The 20,352-nt window shown below is 37.0% G+C and overlaps 1 protein-coding gene across 1 annotated transcript in view; it reads right to left on the bottom strand.

Moving 5' to 3' along the window:
* FMO5 (flavin containing dimethylaniline monoxygenase 5) overlaps window positions 1-20,352 on the bottom strand; it is a 254,114-nt gene that overhangs the window by 154,547 nt on the left and 79,215 nt on the right. The window lies entirely within an intron of this gene.

Below are 20,352 nucleotides of genomic sequence, written 5' to 3'. Positions count from 1 at the left end.
GCTTTTGATTCAATTTCCCACTGTTGCTCTGCCACACAGTTTCCATGAAATCTTTCCTATGATTGATAAACTCTCCTCCATCTTTAACTGTTTATTCTTACTTCTTCAGGCTTTAATTGAAGTCCAGTTCTTCCCAGAGGCTAACCGTTCCCTGTGGCCCTCTCAAGGGGAGGCTCCTCTTTTCATATGTGCCTGCTAGTAGACCAATCACTGGTCAAGAGAGAAATGAAACTAGGTGAATCATGATTTATTCTGCATGCTGAGGTAGAGGCCTTCTTCCCTATGATTAAGGAATGTCCACTGGGGTTTATCTAGAAAGAAGTGGCAGATTGGCTACTGGGTAGGCATCTTATGTCTGAGATGCCTCCCGTTACCCTACCTCTCTCCACCTCATGTGTACACACACACACACGCACACACACACTCAGACACTCCATTCTCTAGCCATACTGGGGTTCTTTCATCTTTGGGCTTTTCCGTGTGCTGTTCCCACTGTCTGATAATCTTTTTACCTTCTTCTTCACCAGACTAACTTCTACTCACACTTTAGGTCTTACTAAAATGTACCTAGCTTTGGAAGTTTTCCCTGATACCCTTTCCTGAGGGTCAATCCCCCTTGCTCTGTTCTCCCATTATAGTGTGCTTCCCCTATCTTCATGTTTATCCACCTTCCAATTCTATTGGGTTAATCATCAGTCTTTCCTACAGACTTTAAGCCCCACAAAACCAGGGGCTTTGTAGTTCTTGTTTACTCTTTCCCAGGACACACAATTGAGAGAGGGGATTTTGCCTTATTTGTACTCCCAGTTGCTAGATATTTCATGGCAGGAATTCCATATACATTTGTTGAATAAATGAACAGTCTTCCTCTGAGCTAAGAATATTGACCTGCGGATTTCCATAATATGATGACACATTTGGGATCCTGAGAGATAAAGAGGCCTTAGATAGCTGCCAAAAAATATATGAGGGAGTTTTGCAACTACAAAAGAACAAGACATTTTGCAATGAGTTGATTGTAGTACTTGGGACATTCCCTGGGTGAGAATCTTCTTCCTGACCTGAATGTATGGGACAGACCCAGCAAACAAACAGGCAGTATGACAGGAACTAACATAGTTGTGCTTCTCTGTGCCATCCTGATGGATGAGCCCCCTCATTGCCTCCCCTTCTCTTCCTCCTGTGTGGATCTTCATATCTGGTACAAGGGAATACAGAAAGCATGGCTCTGGTCTTTTAAATTTGTCTCCTAGCCTTGAAAATCCTTTTTCCTTCTCTCCTCATTTCTCACTACTTACCCCAGGACAAATACTGGTGGCTTTTCTTCTGTGTACATTAGATAAGAAATTGAATTTAGTCAAGGCAGGAAGCTTTAGACTAGATTTCTACCTGGGACTGCTGTGAGATATGGAATAAGATAATAAGGGGCAAAAAAAGGATAAGTAAGATGATAATAAGGGACAAACATCTAATATTATATAGAGAGTGTTATTAATCAAGATTGGTCCTTTTCAGAGAGAAGGCAATGTAGCCCATTGCTTTCCGAATGACTTCATAATTATCTGTCTCATGGTCCAAATAGCCAGGTAACCCTGAGTACAGGTAACAGAAAGAGAATGCTTGGTTAAGATTTCTGTTATATTATTCTTCAGTTTTTTAGAAAGCAAAGTTTATTATTTAAATAGCCAACATTAAACACAACCATTTAAAATATTATAAGTATATGAAAAGTACAAGATTCAAATAAACACTTAGAAAAGAATGTCTATACGTGGATAACTGAGTCACTTTGCTGTACAGCAGAAATTGGCACCACATTGTAAATCAACTATACTTCAATAAAAAATAAAAATAAAATTTAAAAAATTGAATAAACACTTAGGTAAAAATCAGAAATCTTTCTCACATTGTATATCACTGCTCAATTTAATCCTGATTCATATTCTCAGGCTTTGGTAAAGGTTTCCTTCTAACTCATCTGAGTTCTTATATTGCTTTCATTCCTGGAATATCTTATTAGGATAAAGCAGGGATTTCATGTGATCTTTGTATCAAAAATTTACCACAACTTCCCTCAGTCATAGCCATGAGTGATTTCTTTACCCTGCTTGACTATTAGGACTGAATATAGAACTCCGCTGCCTTCCCCTCTGGCTCATCTTATCCTGCTTCTTTTACTTCTTCTCTTATAAGCAGCATAAGTGGAAAGAGAACAATTAGTCATGTTGGTTGTATCTGTAGCATGAACCTCTGTGACTATCTTTTTCATGATAAGGGAATAATATTTTATTCTCCTCAGAACAATAATAGGAGCTATTCCTCTTTGAAACAGTTTTTCCTCACTAGGAAGCCCTTAAGTTTGCATAAAATGATTTCTCACAGCAGTTGCTCTACAAAGTTGTTGCAGAAACAAAGTGCTTCCAGTTAAAGGAACCAGGTGCCTTTTCATATAAGACAAGTTTTAAGAAAACACACACACAAATTGAACATTTAGCAATACTTTACAACAAATAGCCTCAGTAATTCTATCTTACCACAATCCTCCATGAAGAAGTTCAGACGAACATGTGCTATGGTCATACTGTGGCATTTCTTTTGGTTTCTAAGGTCATTTTTTTCCCAACCCTAAAAATGCAGAAATACCAAAGGCTGCCAGCAAAATGTCTAGTTGAGCCATTGAGTCAATGAATCCTGGCTTTACCCTTGGGAAGCTGTGATTTATCCTCCTCTGCAACCAGGATCACTAATGGGAGCAGAGTGGCCATGTGAGGAGCCTCCTTCTTCCCGCTTTCCTACATTCAATTTTCTTCCCTTGGAGAAGACCTGACGCAGCTAATAAATAAATAAATAAAAATGTAAAACTATAAAACTCCTTGAAGATAACATAGGAGAAAAACTAGATTACCTTGGATATGGCAATGAGTTTAAATACAACATCAAAGGCACAATTCTTGAAAGAATTAATTGATGTTGGACTTCATTAAAATTAATAGCTTCTACTCTGTGAAAGACAATGTCAAGAGAATGAGGAGATAACCACAAACTGGAAGAAAATATTTGCAAAAGACACAGCTGATAAAGACTTATCCAAAATATACAAATAACTCTCAAAACTCAACAATAAGAAGACAAACAACCCAATTTAAAAGTGGCCCAAAGGCTTTAACAGACACTTCACCAAAGAACAGATACCGATGGTAAATATGAAAAGATGCTCCACATCATATGTCACCAGGAAAATGCGAATAAAAACAACAATGAGATACACTACACACCTAATAGAATGGCCCAAATCCCAAACACTGACAACACTAAATGCTGGTGAGGATTGTGGAGCAATGGAAACTCATACATTGCTGGTGGGAATGTAAAACGGTATAGCCACTTTGGAAGACAGTTTGGCAATTTCTTACAAAGTGAAACATACTCTTACCATGTTATCCAGCATTCATGCTTCTTGGTATTTACCCAAAGGAGCTGAAAACTTATGTCCACACAAAAACCCGCATATGGATATTTATAGCAGCTTTATTCATAATTGACAAAAGTTAGAAGCAACCATGATGTCCTTCAGTAGGTGAATGGATAAGCAGTGGTACATCTAGACAATGAAATATTATTTAGTGCTAAAAATAAATGAGCTATCAAGCCATGAAAAGACATGGAGGAACTTAAATGCATATTACTAAGTGAAAGAAGCCAATCTGAAAAAGCTACATACTGTACGATTCCAACTATATGACATTCTGGAAAACGCAAAACTATAGAAACGGTAAAAAGATCTATGGTTGCCAGGAGTTGAGGGTCAGTTCATATACTCTATATGATACTATAATGATGCATACATGTCACTATACATTTGTCCAAACCCATAGAATGTACGACACCAAGAGTGAATTCTAATGTAAACTATGGACTTCGGGTGATTATGATGTGTTACCGTAGGTTCTTCCATTTTAACAGATGTACCACTCTGGTGGGGGATGTTGATAATGGAGGAGGCTATGAACGTGTCGGGGCAGGGGGTATATGGGAAATCTATATCTTTCCTCTCAATTTTGCTGTGAACCTAAAACGGCTCTAAAAAATAAAGTAATAACAATAAAAAAGGATTGAAGTACTAATATATGCTACAACATGGGTGAACCTTGAAAATAGTATGCTTATTGAAAGAAGACAGACACAAAAGTCCACATATTATTCCATTATATAAAATGTCCAGAATAAACAAATCCATAGACATAGAAAGTAAATTTATAGTTGCCAGGAGCTGGTTGGGGAGGAGAGTGGCTGCTGTTGGGTAAGGGATTCTTTTGGGGGGGGGATGAAAATGTTCTGGAATTAGACGGTGGTTATGGCTACACAATTTTGTGAATATAGTAAAAACCACTGAATTGTACACTGTAAAGGGGTGAATTTTATGGTATGTGAATTTTATGTCAATAATTTTTAAAAAGAACAATTAACAACCCTTGAATTTGAATTGGTTGGGGAAAAATCAAGGAAACCACTACTTGGTTGCATTATCTGGATCATACTGCTTTAGCTAGTCAGTTTGGTCAGCCAACCCAATAGCCCCACATAGTTTCAGTCAGAGGTAGAAGAGAGAGGGATCATTTTATGTCTTTGCCTATTAGACTCTAAGCTATAATGGCTGAGGCTGTCTCTTTTTATTGCACTTGTAAATATGCACTAAGGTTCTCAAATAATGGACAGAGCCAATAAACATAATGAATAGATTAATAATAAAACCAAATTATGAAAAGAAAAGAGCAAATGACTGGCATGCACTGTTGTCAGAACAAATTCACTGAAGTGAGAAAAACAGCCTGTTGGATTCAGCTGCTAAGGAACAGCAATTTATTTAGAAAGCAGCTGCCTTTCCAGAATGGATTATCTTCTGATAAAAGTGATGAATATGTATGTATGAACAGGAAGGGGGGCTGGTTAAAGATTGCACTCAGGATAACTCAATTGATTCTTTCAGAATTGTGCAACTTGGCAATGAATCAGCATCACTGGCAGGACATTTGCTTTTCTGTAGCAGTGTGTAGTTGAAACACACTTTTCTCTCTTATCCTCCATGTTATACTAGCTAACCCAAGCCTACGAAGTGAGAGAAAAGACTGTTACCATAAGGATTTAGGATTGGGTCATTTTCATATTGCTCCCGTCACTTAAATGTGAAAAAAATCATCATACTCCTTTTAAAAATTTTTTTTGGTTGCGCCAGGTCTTAGTTGTGGCTCGCCAGCTCCTTAGTTGTGGCATGTGAACTCTTAGTTGCGGCATGCATGTGGGCTCTAGTTCCCTGACCAAGGATTGAACCCAGGTCCCCTGCACTGGGAGTGTGGCGTCTTAACCACTGTGCCAACAGGAAAGTCCCCATCATACTCCTTTGCAACTCTCAATTGAAAAGGGGGATTCAAGAGCAGGTCAGGCATAAGATCTCTGCAGAAAATCAAGACAAAACCCACCCCACAAAAACCACAAAATTAACAATAACCTTTAAACATCCACTCCCCGCCAAGGAGTGAGTGAAGTGGAGAGGTATGCCGAAACTGGTATGTAGGTAAGAAGCCCTTTCTATCTTCCAGGTTTCTTTCATTCACCTTACTGACCCTTAGATAAAAGGACAAAGCTCTCAGCTTCACCTAGTGGGCAAAGAAGGCTCCTCCCCTGTCAGCAGAGCCTGAATATTGTGGATCAGAACCAGAGCCCCCCCTCTACCTCTGGTCATATCCCTTGGAGTCCTTACCTCCTATGTGTATCACAGGATGAGTTAGTGGAGGACATGCCCCACAGTCACCTGTACCTGCCTTGTGGGTTACTAAACTGAGCCAAATGATGCCAGAGGAGGTGAATTCCAGAAAGAAAACCTTTTCTTTTCATCATCAGAAAACAGTTAAAAGTTACTGGTAGAGATTCATTCTTTTTCTAGTGATTTATATTTATCCCTTGATATTCTAAACTAGTAACTCCGTCTCTTTCACCTTACATTTATGTAGGAGGGATACTTAGGTAAGGAGAAATAGTAATATTAACAACAATAGCTAATGTTTACTGAGTACTCTATGTCCAAATTTCCATGCATTACCTCATTTAATCCCCTAGTAAACCTGTGGATTAAATACTATTATTATCTCTATTACACAGATGAGGAACCTGAGGCTTAAAAAGTAACCTGCCCAAAGTTATTAGAACTGGGATATATACCTGGGATAAGACCCTTACTCTATCCCTGCTCAGCTCTTTTATAGTTCCCGTCAGGTCTTCATTGCGGCATGCGGGCTTCTCTCTAGTTGTGGCACATGGGTTTTCTCTCTCTAGTTGTGGCGCATGGGCTCCAGGGTGTGTGGGCTCTGTAGTTATGGCGCACGGGCTTAGTTGCCCCGCAGCATGTGGGATCTTAGTTCCCCGACCAGGGATCGAACCCACGTCCCCTGCATTGAAAGGTGAATTCTTTACCACTGGACCATGGGGAAGTCCCTATAGTTTTACATTTTTAATTTAGATCTTTGATCCATTTTCAGTTAATTTTTGTGAAGGGTGTATAAGGTTTGTATCTAGATTAATTTCTTTACATTTTGATGTCCAGTTGTTCAGCACCATTTGTTTATTTATTTATTTTTAATAGAAGTATAGTTGATTTACAATATTATATTAGTTTCAGGTGTATAGCATAATGATTCAGTATTTTTATAGCTCATACTCTATTGAAAGTTATAACAAGATAATGGCTATAATTCCATGTGCTGTGCAATATATTCCTGTTGCTTATCTATTTTATACATGGTAGTTTGTATCTGTTAATCTCATACCCCTAATTTGCCCCTTTCCCTTCCCTATTCCCTGTGGTAACCGCTAGTTTGTTTTCTATACCTGTGAGTTTTTGTTTTGCCTATACATTTGTTTGTATTATTTTTTAGATTCCATTGCCTTTATTGGCAAATGATATCTAATATATGGAAAATCCTAAAGACTCAACCAAAAAACTGTTAGAACTAATCAACAAATTTAGTAAAGTTGCAGGATATAAAATCAACATAGAGGAATTAATTGCATTTCTGTACATTAAGAACAGAATAGTTGGGGGAAAATATCTCATTCACAACAGCATCAAAACAATGAAGTAATCCAGAATAAATTTAACCAAGGTGGTGAAAGATATGTATACTGAAAACTAAATGGCTTTGATGAAAGAAATTAAAGAAGAGACAAACAAATGGAAAGATATCCTGTGTTCATGGATTGGAAGAATTACTATTGCTAAAATGTTCATACTACCCAAAGCCATTTATAAATTCAATGCAATCTTTATCAAAATTTCAATGATATTTTTTCACAGAAATATAACAAATGATCCTAAAATTCACATGAAATCATAAAAGACCCTGAGTAGTCAAAATAATCCTGAGAAAGAAGAACAAAACTGGAGGCATCACACTTGCTGATTTCAAAATATACTGCAAAGTATAGTAATTGAAACAGTATGATATTGGCATAATAACAGATACATAGATCAATGGAACAGAATAGAGAGCCCAGAAATAAACCCATACATATATGGTCAACTAATATTTGACAAGGGAGCCAAGAATACTCAATGGGGAAAGGACAGTCTCTTCAATAAATGGTGCTGGGATAACTGGATAACCACATGCAGAAAATAAAATTGGACACCTAGCTTACAGCACTGACAATGATGAACTCAAAATGGATTAAAGAGTTGAACACAAGACCTGAAACTGTAAAACTCATAGAAGAAAACATAGGGGGAAAATCTCCTTGACATTGGTCTTGGCAATGATTTTTTGGTAATGATACCTTAAGGACAAGCAACAAAGCACAAATAAATAAGTGGGACTACATTGAACTAAAAAGTTTCTGTGCAGCAAAAGAAATAATCAACAAAATGAAAAGAAAATGTATGGAATGGGAGAAAATATTTGCAGACCATATATCTGATAAGGGGTTAATATGCAAAATATAGAAAGAACTCATAGAACTCAGTAGAAAAATAACAAACATTCCAATTAAAAAATGAGCAGAGGATCTGAATAGATATTTTTTGCAAAGAAGACAAATAAATGACCAACAGGTACACAAAACAGTGCTCAACATCATTAATCATCAGGGAAATGCAAACCAAAACCACAATGAGATATTACCTCACACCTGTTAGAATAGCAAACAGGACAGAAGATGAGACAAAAAAATTAGAGATAATAAGTGCTGGTGAGGATGTGGAGAAAGGGGAGCATTTAGGCACTGCTGGTGGGAATGTAAATTAGGGCAGCTACTATGTAAAATAGTATGAAGTTTCCTCAAAAAGTTAAAAATAGAACTACCGGGGCTTCCCTGGTGGCGCAGTGGTTGAGAATCTGCCAGCCACTGCAGGGCACACGGGTTCGAGCCCTGGTCTGGGAGGATCCCACATGCCGCGGAGCAACTGGACCCGTGAGCCACAATTACTGAGCCTGCGCATCTGGAGCCTGTGCTCTGCAAGAAGAGAGGCCGCGATAGTGAGAGGCCCACGCACCGCGATGAAGAGTGGTCCCCGCTTGCCACAACTAGAGAAAGCCCTCGCACAGACATGAAGATCCAACACAGCCATAAATAAATAAATAAACAAATACTTAAAAAAAAAAATGTGTTAAATGTTTAAAAAAAAAAATAGAACTACCATATAGTTCAGCAATCCACTTCTTGGTAATTATTCAAAGGAAATAAAAATAGTAACTCAAAAAGATAAATGCAGCCTCATATTTATTGCAGCATTATTTATAATAGCCAAGACATAGAAGCAACCTAAGTGTCCATTGATAGATGAATGGATAAAGAAAATGTGCAATATACATATAATATTATTTGGCCATGAAAGAGAAGGAAATCTTCCCATTTATGACAACATGGATAGACCTTGAGGACATTATACTAAGTGAAATAAGTCAGACAAAGAAAGACAAATACCATATGATCTTACATATATGGAATCTAAAAAAGCCAAACTGGTAAAAACAGAGAGTAGAATGATGATTATCAGGATCTGGGGAGTGGGGGAACTTGGAGATACTGGTCAAAGTTATAAACTTTCCATTAGCAGATGAATAAGTTGTGGGGATCTAGTGCAAAGAATTGTGACTACAGTTAACAGAACTATATTGTATACTTGAAAATTGCCAAGAAACTAGATCTTAAATGTTTGCACCACAAAAAGAAATGGTAATTATGTGATGTGATGGAAGTTACAGCAAATGCTACAGTGATAATCATATTGCAATATATAGTGTATCAAATCACATTGTACACTTTAAACTTATACCATGTTATATGTCAATTATATCTCAATAAAGCTGACAAAATGAAATAAAGCTGACTATTCAGCCAAAAATAAAATAAAATAAAATAAAATAGAATATTCCTTAAAAAAAAAGATGATCATAGCAGATGCACATGCATTCAGGAAAGGGGCAAGAAATATTTTTTCTCATATAACCCATTGATTAATTTTGAAAAACGATATCTTATCCACATTATTAAGTAATATCAAAAGGTTTTCATCATAACTTTTAAAAGATGCAAAGGATACAATTTTCAGTGTATCATACATATTAGCATGTTTAATTAAAATGGGTACATCACTCCTGTGGAATATAAATAACAATTTGATTGCTACCATCACCCATTTTTGTTTAAACATCTTTATTAGAGTATAATTGCTTTACAATGGTGTGTTAGTTTCTGCTGTATAACAAAGTGAATCAGCTATACATATACATATAACCCCATATCTCCTCTTTCTTGGTCTCCCTCCCACCTTCCCTATCCCACCCCGCTAGGTGGTCACAAAGCACTGAGCTGATCTCCCTGTGCTATGTGGCTGCTTCCCACTAGCTATCTATTTTACATTTGGTAGTGTATATATGTCCATGCCACTCTCTCACTTCATCCCAGCCCACCCTTCCCCTTCCCCATGTCCTCAAGTCCATTCTCTACATCTGCATCTTTATTCCTGTGCTGTTCCTAGGTTCTTCAGAACCCTTTTTTTTAGATTCCATATATATGTGATAGCATACAGTATTTGTTTTTCTCTTTCTGACTTACTTCACTCTGTATGACAGACTTTAGGTCCATCCACCTCACTACAAATAACTCAATTTTGCTTCTTTTTATGGCTGAGTAATATTCCATTGTATATATGTGCCACATCTCCTTTATCCATTCATCTGCTGATGGACGCTTAGGTTGCTTCCATGTCCTGGCTATTGTAAATAGAGCTGCAGTGAACATTGTGGTACATGACTCTTCTTGAATTACAGTTTTCTCAGGGTATATGCCCAGTAGTGGGATTGGGTCATATGGTAATTCTATTTTTAGTTTTTTAAAGAACCTCCATACTGTTCTCCATGGTGGCTGTATCAATTTACATTCCCACCAACAGTGCAAGAGGGTTCCCTTTTCTCCACACCCTCTCCAGCATTTGTTGTTTGTAGATTTTTTTTTTTTTTACATGGATGACCACAACAAAAGCAACAATGATTGCAATTACGAAACATGAAACACACTCATACTTTGTCATAATATTGACATTCAGTCCAGTAATCCTCCACTGTAACAGCTCCTTTACTTTGCAGTGAAAATTGATTTGTATATTCTTTGCCTCTGAGTCCTTGTGGAATGTTTTTTTTTTTTTAATTCAGACAGAAAGTCACAAAAATTATACTCATCCTCATCAGTTCACTCAGTCCCATGTAATTAATTTTTTTTTCATCTTGATCTTTTGTTAGCACTTTTATGAGTTCATCAGTTTTTCATTAGAGTTCTGAAAATGCTTATTCATTCAGTTCAGCAGTACAGTCCGTTACCAGAAACCTGTACTTGTCAGAGTCTTTTCCATGTATTTCTTGAAGATGAAACCCTTTTATAGGAACATATTTGCAAAATCATCAGAGTACACCCAGAACTGTCTGTAAATGACAAAAGACTTAAAAATGACCACGGTTAAAGATTTGATGACAGTTCATAATAATGCAGTTGACAAGAAAATTAGTTATTTCTGAGATATACATTTTAAAGTAATAACTAGGATTATTACTTATAACATTATACCAGAACATATAAGATTTTTAGAAATTTCATGTAATGTCTGAAACATTTATATTAACATATTTCCATACATATTTCCATACAAGTACAAATATAAGATTTTTAGAAATTTCATGTAATGTCTGAAACATTTATATTAACATATTTCCATACATATTTCCATACAAATACAAATATAAGATTTTTAGAAATTTCGTGTAATGTCTGAAACATTTATATTAACATATTTCCATACAAATAACCCAATGAAAGTTTAGTATTAGTTGTTTTGTTTGTTTTTTTATACTGCAGGTTCTTATTAGGCATCAGTTTTATACACATCAGTGTATACATGTCAATCCCAATAGCCCAATTCAGCACACCACCATCCCCACCCCACCGCAGTTTTCGCCCCTTGGTGTCCATATGTCCATTCTCTACATCTGTGTCTCAACTTCTGCCCTGCAAACTGGCTCATCTGTACCATTTTTCTAGGTTCCGCATACATGCATTAATATACGATATTTGTTTTTCTCTTTCTGACTTAGTTCACTCTGTATGACAGTCTCTAGATCCATCCACGTCTCAACAAATGACTCAATTTCGTTCCTTTTTATGGCTGAGTAATATTCCATTGTATATATGTACCACAACTTCTTTATCCATTCGTCTGTTGATGGGCATTTAGGTTGCTTCCATGACCTGGCTATTGTAAATAGTGCTGCAATGAACATTCGGGTGCATGTGTCTTTTTGAATTACGGTTTTCTCTGGGTATATGCCCAGTAGTGGGATTGCTGGGTCATATGGTAATTCTATTTTTAGTTTTTTAAGGAACCTCCATATTGTTCTCCATAGTGGCTGTATCAATTTACATTCCCACCAACAGTGCAAGAGGGTTCCCTTTTCACCACATCCTCTCCAGCATTTGTTGTTTGTAGATTTTCTGATGATGCCCATTCTAACAGGAGTGAGGTGATACCTCATTGTAGTTTTGATTTGCATTTCTCTAATAATTAGTGATGTTGAGCATCTTTTCATGTGCTTCGTGGCCGTCTGTATGTCTTCTTTGGAGAAATGTCTATTTAGGTCTTCTGACCATTTTTGGATTGGGGTGTTTGTTTCTTTGATATTGAGCTGAATGAGCTGTTTATATATTTTGGAGATTAATCCTTTGTCCGTTGATTCATTTGCAAATATTTTCTCCCATTCTGAGGGTTGTCTTTTCGTCTTGTTTATGGTTTCCTTTGCTGTGCAAAAGCTTTGAAGTTTCATTAGGTCCCACTTGTTTATTTTTGTTTTTATTTCCATTACTCTAGGAGGTGGATCAAAAAAGATCTTGCTGTGATTTATGTCAAAGAGTGTTCTTCCTATGTTTTCCTCTAAGAGTTTTATAGTGTCCAGTCTTATATTTAGGTCTCTAATCCATTTTGAGTTTATTTTTGTGTATGGTGTTAGGGAGTGTTGTAATTTCATTCTTTTACATGTAGCTGTCCAGTTTTCCCAGCACCACTTATTGAAGAGACTGCCTTTTCTCCATTGTATATCTTTGCCTCCTTTGTGATAGATTAGTTGACCATAGGTGCATGGGTTTATCTCTGGGCTTTCTATCTTGTTCCATTGATCTATGTTTCTGTTTTTGTGCCAGTACCATATTGTCTTGATTACTGTAGCTTTGTAGTATAGTCTGAAGTCAGGGAGACTGATTCCTCCAGCTCCATTTTTTTGCCTCAAGACTGCTTTGGCTATTCGGGATCTTTTGTGTCTCCATACAAATTTTAAGATGATTTGTTCTAGCTCCGTAAAAAATGCCATTGGTAATTTGATAGGGATTGCATTGAATCTGTAGATTGCTTTGGGTAGTATACTCATTTTCACAATGTTGATTCTTCCAATCCAAGAACATGGTATATCTCTCCATCTGTTGGTATCATCTTTAATTTCTTTCATCAGTGTCTTATAGTTTTCTGCATACAGGTCTTTTGTCTCCCTAGGTAGGTTTATTCCTAGGTATTTTATTCTTTTTGTTGCAATGGTAAATGGGAGTGTTTCCATAATTTCTCTTTCAGATTTTTCATCATTAGTGTATAGGAATGCAAGAGATTTCTGTGCATTAATTTTGTATCCTGCAACTTTACCATATTCATTAATTAGCTCTAGCAGTTTTCTGGTGGCAGTTTTAGGATTCTCTATGTATAGTATCATGTCATCCGCAAACAGTGACAGTTTTACTTCTTCTTTTCCAATTTGTATTCCTTTTATTTCTTTTTCTTCTCTGATTGCCGTGGCTAGGACTTCCAAAACTATGTTGAATAATAGTGGTGAGAGTGGACATCCTTGTCTCGTTCCTGATCTTAGAGGAAATGCTTTCAGTTTTTCACCATTGAGAATGATGTTTGCTGTGGGTTTGTCATATATGGCCTTTATTATGTTGAGGTAGGTTCCCTCTATGCCCACTTTCTGGAGAGTTTTTATCAGAAATGGGTGTTGAATTTTGTCAAAAGCTTTTTCTGCATCTATTGAGATGATCATATGGTTTTTATTCTTCAATTTGTTAATATGGTGTATCACATTGATTGATTTGTGTATATTGAAGAATCCTTGCATCCCTGGGATAAATCCCACTTGATCGTGGTGTATGATCCTTTTAATGTGTTGTTGGATTCTGTTTGCTAGTATTTTGTTGAGGATTTTTGCATCTATATTCATCAGTGATATTGGTCTGTAATTTTCTTTTTTTGTAGTGTCTTTGTCTGGTTTTGGTATCAGGGTGATGGTGGCCTCATAGAATGAGTTTGGGAGTGTTCCTTCCTCTGCAATTTTTTGGAAGAGTTTGAGAAGGATGGGTGTTAGCTCTTCTCTAAATGTTTGATAGAATTCACCTGTGAAGCCATCTGGTCCTGGACTTTTGTTTGTTGGAAGATTTTTTATCACAGTTTCAATTTCATTACTTGTGATTGGTCTGTTCATATTTTCTATTTCTTCCTGGTTCAGTCTTGGAAGGTTATACCTTTCTAAGAATTTGTCCATTTCTTCCAGGTTGTCCATTTTATTGGCATAAAGTTGCTTGTAGTAGTCTCTTAGGATGCTTTGTATTTCTGCAGTGTCTGTTGTAACTTCTCCTTTTTCATTTCTGATTTTATTGATTTGAGTCCTCTCCCTCTTTTTCTTGATGAGTCTGGCTAATGGCTTATCAATTTTGTTTATCTTCTCAAAGAACCAACTTTTAGTTTTATTGATCTTTGCTATTGTTTTCTTTGTTTCTATTTCATTTATTTCTGCTCTGATCTTTATGATTTCTTTCCTTCTGCTAACTTTGGATTTTGTTTGTTCTTCTTTCTCTAGTTTCTTTAGGTGTAAGGTTAGATTGTTTACTTGAGCTTTTTCTTGTTTCTTTAGGTAGGCTTGTATAGCTATAAACTTCCCTCTTAGAACTGCTTTTGCTGCATCCCATAGGTTTTGGGTCGTCGTGTTTTCATTGTCATTTGTCTCTAGGTATTTTTTGATTTCCTCTTTGATTTCTTCAGTGATCTCTTGGTTATTTAGTAACGTATTGTTTAGCCTCCATGTGTTTGTCCTTTTTACGTTTTTTTCCCTGTAATTCATTTCTAATCTCATAGCGTTGTGGTCAGAAAAGATGCTTGATATGATTTCAATTTTCTTAAATTTACTGAGGCTTGATTTGTGACCCAAGATGTGATCTATCTTGGAGAATGTTCCGTGCGCACTTGAGAAGAACGTGTAATCTGCTGTTTTTGGATGGAATGTCCGATATATATCAATTAAATCTATCTGGTCTATTGTGTCATTTAAAGCTTCTGTTTCCTTATTTATTTTCATTTTGGATGATCTGTCCATTGGTGTAAGTGAGGTGTTAAAGTCCCCCACTATTATTGTGTTACTGTCGATTTCCTCTTTTATAGCTGTTAGCAGTTGCCTTATGTATTGAGGTGCTCCTATGTTGGGTGCATATATATTTATAATTGTTATATCTTCTTCTTGGATTGATCCCTGGATCATTATGTAGTGTCCTTCCTTGTCTCTTGTAACATTCTTTATTTTAAAGTCTATTTTATCTGATATGAGTATAGCTACTCCAGCTTTCTTTTGATTTCCATTTGCATGGAATATCTTTTTCCATCCCCTCACTTTCAGTCTGTATGTGTCCCTAGGTCTAAAGTGGGTCTCTTGTAGACAGCATATATATGGGTCTTGTTTTTGTATCCATTCAGCCAGTCTATGTCTTTTGGTTGGGGCATTTAATCCATTCACGTTTAAGGTAATTATCGATATGTATGTTCCTATGACCATTTTCTTAATTGTTTTGGGTTTGTTTTTGTAGGTCCTTTTCTTCTCTTGTGTTTCCCACTTAGAGAAGTTCCTTTAGCATTTGTTGTAGAGCTGGTTTGGTGGTGCTGAATTCTCTTAGCTTTTGCTTGTCTGTAAAGCTTTTGATTTCTCCATCAAATCTAAATGAGATCCTTGCCGGGTAGAGTAATCTTGGTTGTAGGTTCTTCCCTTTCATCACTTTAAGTATATCATGCCACTCCCTTCTGGCTTGCAGAGTTTCTGCTGAGAAATCAGCTGTTAACCTTATGGGAGTTCCCTTGTATGTTATTTGTCGTTTTTCCCTTGCTGCTTTCAATAATTTTTCTTTGTCTTTAATTTTTGCCACTTTGATTACTATGTGTCTCGGCGTGTTTCTCCTTGGGTTTATCCTGTATGGGACTCTCTGCGCTTCCTGGACTTGGGTGGCTATTTCCTTTCCCATGTTAGGGAAGTTTTCGACTATAATCTCTTCAAATATTTTCTCTGGTCCTTTCTCTCTCTCTTCTCCTTCTGGGACCCCTATAATGCGAATGTTGTTGCGTTTAATGTTGTCCCAGAGGTCTCTTAGGCTGTCTTCATTTCTTTTCATTCTTTTTTCTTTAGTCTGTTCCGCAGCAGTGAATTCCACCATTCTGTCTTCCAGGTCACTTATCCGTTCTTCTGCCTCAGTTATTCTGCTATTGATTCCTTCTAGTGTAGTTTTCATTTCAGTTATTGTATTGGTCATCTCTGTTTGTTTGTTCTTTAATTCTTCTAGGTCTTTGTTAATCATTTCTTGCATCTTCTCAATCTTTGCCTCCATTCTTATTCCAAGGTCCTGGATCATCTTCACTATCATTATTCTGAATTCTTTTTCTGGAAGGTTGCCTATCTCCACTTCATTTAGTTGTTTTTCTGGGGTTTTTTCTTGTTCCTTCATCTGGTACATAGCCCTCTGCCTTTTCATCTTCTCTATCTTTCTGTAACTGTGGTTTTTGGTCCACAGGCTGCAGGATTATAGTTTTTCTTGCTTCTGTTGTCTGCCCTCTGGTGGTTGAGGCTATCTAAGAGGCTTGATGGGAGGCTCTGGTGGTGGGTAGAGCTGACTGTTCTCTACCTATTATCTTAACATGAAGGAATTTCAGAGATGTTTTTCCTTCTTCCCAATTTACCAGAGGTTCAGCGCTCCCTACCATGGGCTGGAAGGATCCAGAAGTGAGACAGTCAGCATCTATAATTCTCCCTTTCTCCAGTTTTTCCTGCCTGATCCTCGCACAGGTTCTCCAGGATTGCCACAGACCGAGGTCCCAAAATCTGTCTGTGCTGTACTGAAGTTACTTATACGAAAGAATTTCACAGCTCTTCATGCAGAGGCTTGCTGCCTTTTCTTCATGACATTCCCTTAAGGATTGGTCAGGTAGACAAGATCAAAGGAAGGGAAATCCAAGCAGCTGTCAAGTCAAAGCGCTGATACACCGAGGTTTGCAGAGAAGAGAGGGTTTACTCGCAAGGCAGTCCAGCGAGGAGCAGGAGAACGAATCCCAAAGCCGCCTTCCGCCTTCCCTGAAGGCAAGGGGCTCCTGTTTGTAGATTTTTTGATGATGGCCATTCTGACTGGTGTGAGGTGATACCTCATTGTAGTTTTGATTTGCATTTCTCTAATGATTAGTGATGTTGAGCATCCTTTCATGTGTTTGTTGGCAATCTGTATATCTTCTTTGGAGAAATGTCTATTTAGGTCTTCTGCCCATTTTTGTATTGGGTTGTTTGTTTTTTTAATATTGAGCTTCATGAGCTGCTTTTATATTTTGGAGATTAATCTTTTGTCAGTTGCTTCATTTGCAAATATTTTCTCCCATTCTGAGGGTTGTCTTTTGGTCTTGTTTCTGGTTTCCTTTGCTGTGCAAAAGCTTTTAAGTTTCATTAGGTCCCATTTGTTTATTTTTGTTTTTATTTCCCTTTCTCTAGGAGGTGGGTCAAAAAGGATCTTGCTGTGATTTATGTCATAGAGTGTTCTGCCTATGTTTTCCTCTAAGAGTTTGATAGTGTCTGGCCTTACATTTAGGTCTTTAATCCATTTTGAATTTATTTTTGTGTATGGTGTTAGGGAGTGTTCTAATTTCATTCTTTTACATGTAGCTGTCCAGTTTTCCCAGCACCACTACTGAAGAGGCTGTCTTTTTTCCATTGTATATTCTTGCCTCCTTTATCAAAGATAAGGTGATCATATGTGCGTGGGTTTATCTCTGGGCTCTCTATCCTGTTCCATTGATCTATATTTCTGTTTTTGACCATCACCCATTTTTGAAAATGCATAAACATGTTCTTCTTTAAGAGTTGGAAATTTACATTATTTAATTTTCTTATTGAACTTGCATTTTACAAGAATTTTATCTAAATGTATTATAGTTTATGCTCTTAAGTATATAAATTGAAATTAAATTTTAAAATTTCTTATGACCATAAAGCTCTAAGTATAAAAACATATTTCTGGATTGAATTATTATTGTAAATAATAGTAGTACACATTTGGTCAAAATAACACGACATCACTTCAAATTGAGATATGTTATTAAACATAAAGGAGTAAAATTTCATTGGAAATGGTACTTTTTAAAACAGTTAATTCATATGTCCAACATTATTTATTGGTAGAATAAAATAGGATTTACTGTCAATTCTACTTCTACTTTTTTAAAATAACTTTTAGTGCTAAGCAATTAAGCCCAAGTAAGTAAGTGGCTGGATATGGAAAGAGTTTTGCTGTACCGCTGTCACTCAATTCTTTTAATATCTTCTGAGCTATAGGCCAAAATCTCAGAGCATTGTTTAATCAATTATATCAAAGTATATTAGCTAATACCTAACTTTAGTTGAAAGCAAAGAATTGGAAATCACTTAACTTACAAAATGATTAACTACCCATTCATTATAGTAATTCACTTTCTCATATTCTGGGAAGGATCCCAAAAAGGCTTTATGAAGACGTGTCAAATTACTATTAATTATGCCTTTTCCTCTCCCACTTGGAGATATGTTTTACTCCATAAACTCGGAAAGAATTCAGAAATCAAATTACTGTTCATCTTAATACATCTTTGCAAATTTTTTAAATAAAATGTTTTTATTCTATCATGTGTTTTTGTCAAAGCCTTGGAGTTGCTATTTGATACCCACCTCATTCAATATATGGTAAATATCCACTACATAATCTAAGTGACAAAACCAGTTCTCATCAAATCAATCTGCCAATCAGAAAAAAAAAACTGTGTATTCATTTTTTTATTCAAATAAACATACTATTATGCATTCCTATCAGAGCCGTCCACCTGCTGCCTTTTTATAAGATAGTTAATATATAAATACAAAATATACAGACTTCCCAAGATTGAAACAAGGCTTTGCTGCCTTCACTATTCCTTATGATGCTCTCCTTGTTTTATGCTCACAGGACCAGCCCTCAGGAAAGATGTATTCTTGGTCAGGGAATGGAAGAGGTGAGATCATATCGAAGAAAAACTGTCATCACTTTGGCTGCAATCTATAATACAGACGTTATATTACCCCTTAATCATGTTGCTAATGAAGGATCAAGCCAAGATTTAAAATCACCTCTCCCATTGATAATGGACTTGAGGACACAGGGTTGGGGGGGGGTAGGTGGGGAAGGGTAAGCTGGGAGGAAGTGAGTAGCACTGACATATATACACTACCAAATGTAAAATGGATAGCTAGTGGGAAGCAGCTGCATAGCACAGGGAGACCAGCTCGGTGCTTTGTGACCACCTAGAGGGGTGGGATAGGGAGGGTGGGAGGGAGGCTCAAGAGGGAGGGGATATGGGGATATATGTACACATATAGCTGATTCACTTTGTTGTACAGCAGAAACTAACACAACATTGTAAAGCAATTATACTCCAGTAAAGATGTATAAAAAAATTAAAAAGAAAAGAAAAAAAATAAAGGCTTCATTCTGGGGAAAAAAAAAAAAGAATGAGGACAAGTTCTATAAACTGACATGAATAACTTCCAAGATATATATAAGAGGGGGAAAAATGTACAAAAGAATGTTTTTGGTATGATATCATTCATGTAAGAAATAAAGGGGTATAAGAAAACAAAACAAACAAACAAAATGAAATCCCCTCTCCTGACTCAGTGATACACTAGAGCATTCTCATTAGAATTACTTAAAATTTTAGTTAAAATAATTTTGTTTCAGCTAGAGATGATCATGACAGGTACAGATCTGAATTTGTAACACCTAACATGGGTCAAAATGACACTGTTTCTGAGGTCGGAGATAAATGGACCCCTGGGCCAGACAGCTGGTGTTTGTCAAGTGGGGTAAAATTGAAGCTTTGTTCTCATCCAGACACTCCAAGGACAAAGCTAGTGGCAGAAGATGAGCTCTGCTAAAGTAAAGAGATAAGGTACCCACTCCTGAAGTCAAGGAAAACTTCCCTTTCTGCACATGCGCAGGAAGGCTCCTTGGGGGTCAAAAAGGAAGAGGGCACCACCCCATAACGTGTGTGGACATGTACGCACAGGCCTCTACGGTGAGATCCATCTTAGCAAAAAGTTGCGCACGCATCTTGGGGAGGGTTCTAGGACCAGTCAGGTGTGAAAAAAGAAACAAGATAATTGGCCAAGTGTAAACAAAGACCCGAAGGACTGTCCTATATAAGTGATTTAAATCACCTCTTTACTACGCTCCTCATTCAGGACGCCTGCACTCCTCTCCCGGTGCGCATCTCTGTCTAGTTTCTGACTTACTGCACTCCTCCTCATTAGAGAGGACACCCATACCCTTTCTCTCTGGCTGTGTATCTCTGCCTTGCTTCTGTCTTAAATAAACAAACTGTTTCTCTGTGTGCTGTCCCACATGTTATGCTGTGTCTCTAGTAATAAACTTTGTACCTGTTTTTACAGTTTTTGCCTCCGTGAGAAATGCATT

The sequence above is a fragment of the Balaenoptera borealis genome, assembly GCF_965194805.1.
Source record: "Balaenoptera borealis genome assembly, chromosome: 1".
Classification (NCBI taxonomy): domain Eukaryota; kingdom Metazoa; phylum Chordata; class Mammalia; order Artiodactyla; family Balaenopteridae; genus Balaenoptera; species Balaenoptera borealis.
The sequence above is the reverse complement of the archived record's forward strand: the minus strand, read 5'-3'. Positions and strand labels throughout refer to the sequence as shown.